The 5514-nt window shown below is 32.0% G+C and overlaps 1 long non-coding RNA gene across 1 annotated transcript; it reads right to left on the minus strand.

The window, feature by feature from the left end:
- Positions 1-2511: 2511 nt before the first annotated feature.
- Positions 2512-3766, minus strand: LOC149203127 (uncharacterized). Its single transcript, XR_016253599.1, has 3 exons — positions 3514-3766; positions 2982-3039; positions 2512-2849 (listed from the first exon to the last, which is right to left on the minus strand). It is a non-coding gene; the product is annotated as an uncharacterized LOC149203127 (long non-coding RNA).
- Between the last annotated feature and the right edge of the window lie 1748 nt (positions 3767-5514).

Genomic DNA, 5514 nt, shown 5'->3' on the forward strand with positions numbered 1-5514 from the left:
TTGCTGATGATAATGAATGTGTATGGGTGTTCATTGGTATAAAGGATAACATAATAATACTTGGTTGCAAAACACAAACTGAGAAGGAGTAAGTGGTTAGGCATAGTTCATGAACATAAGTATTGGTAAAAAGAAAGTGTTCGGTGGTGCCACACCTCACTAAGAGCGGTTGAAAGACTACCGCCGGCTTGGGGGCGTGACAATTTCACTCTCAAGAGCGGAGAGGGTTTGTCCCTGGGAGAGAGCCAAATTCTATGTTCTTATTATTTTCTTTTTGGTAGCAGTTTGATGAAGCACACACATATGCACTAATAATAAGAAGAAGAAGTATAAACTAACTAAGAAAAGTAAAAAGACTTCACAAATTGTTATCAAGTCTCAGAGAATCATCACAACACCATTTTGCCCTAGATTCTCTAACAATCCCTTATGTTTATAATATTAGTAATCTCTTGGGTTTATTAATCCATTCAATTTATAATATTAGTAGTCCCTTGTGTTTATAATTTTAATCCCGAGGGTTGATAATATTAATCGCTTGGGTTTACAATATTAATGTTCCCTTGGATTTATCAACCTCTTGTATTTATAATATCAATCCCTTGGATTCATAATATTACTCCCTTGGGTTTATTGATCCATTGAGATTATAATATTGATCCCTTGGGTTTATAATATAAATCCCTAACATGCATAATAATATTTTAGTGTCTATAATCCCTTGGGATTACGATATTAATCATGAGTTTAATAGTAACCTCTTGGGTTTATAATATTAATCCTAGGGTTTAATATTAATCCATTGATTTTATAATATTAATCTTAGGCTTTAGTATTAATTCTAGGGTTTATAATATTTATCTTAGGATTTAATGTTAATTCCTTGGGTTTATAATATTAATCCCTTGGGTTTATTAATATACTACATTGTTAATATTAATCCCTTAGGTTTATAATATTAACCCCCATGGATTATAATATTAATCCCTTGGGTTTATGATATTAATCCCTTAGGTTTATAATAGTAATAATCTCTACAATATCATCAATCCTTTGAGTTTATAATATTAATCTCAAGGGTTTATAATATTGATCCCTTCAGTTTATAATATTAATCTCTTGGGTTTATAATATTTATAATCCCTTGGGTTTATTAATATTTTGGGATTATAATATTAATCCTTTTGGTTTATCAATCCTTTGGGTTTATTAATCCTTTAGGCTTATAATATTAATAATCCCTTGGGTGTTTAATATTAATTTTTTGAGTTTATAATATTAATAACTCCTTGGGTTTTTAAATATTAATAAACCCTTCAGTTGATTAATACGGTGAGTTTATAATATTAATCCCTTAGGTTTATAATCTGTTTGATTTACAATATTAATCCTTTGTATTTATAATATTAATAATATAATATCAAAAGTCCTTGGGGTTTCTAAAGGCAAGCTTCGGTGATCCTTACTGTTTATAAAGAAAATCTTCATGAAAATCACATTGGAATTTTTCAAGTAGACTAGCTTCCAATCACTTAGTGTGGTTCATCAACAAGACTTAGATGGATAAACTAATCTAAACAAGAAAATAAATATTGTAGAAATGCAAAAACAAATAAATACAACAAATAATTATACAAAATATAAAATAAATAATATTTTATACTAAAATTATACGAAATATAAAAATTAAAAAAAAAAATTTTATACTTGAAATAATATATATATAAATAGAAATAAGAAATCAATTATTAAAATTATATATATATATATATATATATATATATATATATATATATATATATGACTCTATTATTATAATTATAATTATATTATTATGATTATATTTTATTATTTTGATCATATTTATAACCCAATAATTACATATAAGAAACAAAATGAAGAAATATAAATATAAGAGAAAGGTATAAATGAAAAGGAAATAGTAAAATAAGAAAGGAAAAACAAAAAAGAATTATAGTAAATGGTTGGAAATCTTGTTAACCTGACAATTCCAATATGACTTTTCTGGGAATATATATATATATATATAAATGTGAGGGATGACAGAAACTTGCACTCATGGAAAAAATTAACATTAAATTAATAAAAAAATTAATATTAAATTATTATATATATATATATTTAAAAATTAAACATTCTACTATATAATATAATATTTAATTATAACTGTTCAGCGATAAAAATAATTTTAGTTTCCAAACAATAATCACCCCTGCAACTCTCAAAGTGCATTTTGACAAAGGCAGAAAAGGACTATATCGTTGCATGACTTTTTCTTAGAATATCAGCATGTATATAAAATATGCATTGAATTTTTGGCCGTTTTATACATTGACTAAACCTTATGTTGAACTTATGTTTTAAGTCTTTTTTCGAACATCAATTCCGGTAATCTGAGAAATTCTACCTGGATTGATCATCGTTTCTGCCTGACAATTTTATTAACAGAAGTTCGGCACATGCTCACGATCATAATATATATCGCACAGAACACACCTATGATACATGATGAATCCCTTGTTTCGAGACTTGAGGCTTACACAAAGTACATCCCTTGAGATCGACATATTTACAGTTCACACTATTGCAGGTGTGTGGGAGCCTCTGATTGGAATCAGCCAAAGCACGTTGGGGTCTGGTGCGGATCCTCGATGCATCTCGAAATGCGAGGTATTCATCATAAAACAAAACAAAAGAATAGGGCGGGGGGCTCCAGCGGACGCCAGATTTGCAGATTGGAAAATCCGAGATACAATTATGCAGAAAGCCCATCATTTGCGAGCTGCTTAGACATGAACACCCTACGATATGGAGCCGAGCTGCTCAATCTGCATGTGGATGTAGGGATGGATGATACAAATATATAAACAAGTGGATGTCTGGATGAATGACACCAACAGATAAAACATTGTATAATTTACGAGGAACTTCAAAATGATGGCTTGATGTCGATTAATTACCTGTCCTTGCGTTTTTCCAGAAAACGTTGCAGAGATTGCTGCCTAGCCATAGGGATATCTGCACATGTAAAATTCAGAGAGTTATTAACGGTCATTTTTATGTGGATTGCTGATTCTCTGAATATTTGGGTACGGTGGCCATGTCTGTCCGATTCCAGAATATTTTGGGAATCAGCAATTGACTTATGCTCAGGGGTTATTAACTGGCATTTTTATGTTGATGGTAGGTTCAGAGAATATTTTGGCTTTTTTATGGACAATTTTTATGTCCATGGGATTCCCGAATATTCAAGGAATCAGCAATCCACTTAAGCTCAGGGATAATTAACTGGCATTTTTATGTTGATGGTAGGTTCCAAGAATATTTTGGCATTTTTAGGTTGATGTAGGTTCCGAGAATATTTTGAAATTGAATAAATAAAAGCTAAGTTAAACAATTTACGACTGTTTCTCAATTCCAAAATATTCTTAAATGGAATATTTTAATGAATTTTCTATGTAATTTAACCAGTTGAAGCAAATTACACCTTACCCAGGCATCCCGTATGGCGGAGCGTTGATGTGCTAAGTAAGCTCAAAGGCCTGCTGGAAGCTGCTGTTGTGGGGTTATCTGCAGGAGAATCCATCATATTCCCAGCCAACGCCATTATAGCTTGAGCCTGGACATCAAAACTACGAATGGTTATTGAAATTATTACAATACAATCGATCTAAAATCACAGACACTATAGTCAGTTCAAAGAAGATTTGGATAGCATAAAGCGTGCCTTTTGCGCGGACATATCATAGACTCTCATCGTCCCTTTGTAGAAGATTGTTAGCTGAGGAGGCAACAAATAGGGTTTTCCCACAGGCCGACTTGAATCAGTGCTCTTCTGCCGAGGCAAAGATCCCATAAAGTCCTTTTGATTATATAATGCCTCAGATTCTGAAGGGAGCTCTGTGTAATGGCCCTTACCATGAGTGGACTCGGCCTTTCTTTCATCCGACAACCCTTGAACTGAAAGCAGCTGCTGCATCACCTGAGGATTTATCATTGAGGGTCGATACATACCTGGGGATTTATCGTTCTTGGGCTGATCGTTGAGTATGCAGGGAGCATTTCGAACACCGAAAAGGTCCATTGCTCTCTGAAAGCGGTAAGTATCTTCAAATCAGAGGTAGCCTCTCTTTGCCCTCTCTAACGCTTCAGGATTTTTGCTCGTTGGTGGAATCTGCAAACAAATTCTCAATCATAAATAGCAACTCACATGAAGCGCTAAATTCTCTGGGCACAAACTTGATATATAAACAAGTTCGTGAAGAAAGTTCAGGTCAGTAAGAATGACTCGCGTATGTGGGCCGATTCAACCACTGGGCGTCTTGCACAACACGGCAGGTTGAACATGGCCGTTGTTCAAAGTTCAAACGTCAAAGATCGTGCGTCTTGTCAAAGCGTCGAAACTGTCACGAAACAAATGTCGAGTAGTTTGCGGTCTCGGATGAAAACTTTGTCAGAGTTTAACAGTGAAGAGAGCGACCAGCGTAACGCGAAAAAGAACATGTGTGACCAAACAAATCATAATTTTCTCGGCCGGAGAAGAGCATTTGGTAGCCACTCTGCGATGAATTTGCGACGCTGGCTATGATGGCATGTGATGCCAGCGTAGAAATAGTCTCGAATATTGTTAAAATTTAGTCCCACGTTTTTTAATAGTTCAAGTCCTTGGGACTTTTCTCCATAGACTCAATTTGGGCTTTTTTTTTTGCCTACTGAAATTTTTTTCTTTACTTAGTGGTTGGTTAATGGTAGCGGGTTGACATTATTTTGAAGCAATTTTTAATTTATTTTTGTTATTTAAGGAAAATCAGGTCAGCTAAAATTAAGTGTTGGTGGTCATGAGTAATTATTTGCTGCTGGTTCTAAGGAATAGATTTTGCTTTTTCAAAATGCCTCTAGATCTTGGGCTATTAACCTATTTCCTTACATGACAATTTAAATGGCAATTTATATTTTAAGTTTGTTAGTAAATAAAAACATTTGGTTTTAAAATTATAATATTGAAAAAATAATTTATTTTATTTTTAATTATAATATTGATTATGTTTTAGTTTAGGTGAGTAAAATTAAAATATTTTATAAATTATTTTATATAGAGCAAATAATTTTTTATTTTAATTAATTTTTTTGTTGAAATATATAAATTAAAATTAAAATGATGTTGTGATTACATTGTTTAATTTAAATAAGTAACATTCTAAACATTAGGTGCTTTTGTCTTTATAATATTTTAAAAAGATGGTTTATATGTTATAACCAATTTTTCCTTTAGAATTGATTTCAGTTTGTTAGGGATAGTTGAGATATCCATTTAACTAGTTAGAATTACTAGTCAAGATAGTCAACCTATCTTAACCCTGATTTTATGTATAAAATATATGATATCGTGTGTAGTAAAGAAAATAGAATAGATTTGTGTGTACAAATAATTTTTAATATGGTATTAGAGTTGGTAGCTTTGGGTGTATCTCCCTTGTGGGAGGGCAAAAGAAA

The sequence above is a fragment of the Pinus tabuliformis genome, chromosome 2_1 (genome assembly GCF_031772625.1).
Source record: "Pinus tabuliformis cultivar Carrire ecotype Pingquan chromosome 2_1, CPIR1, whole genome shotgun sequence".
Classification (NCBI taxonomy): Eukaryota; Viridiplantae; Streptophyta; class Pinopsida; order Pinales; family Pinaceae; genus Pinus; species Pinus tabuliformis.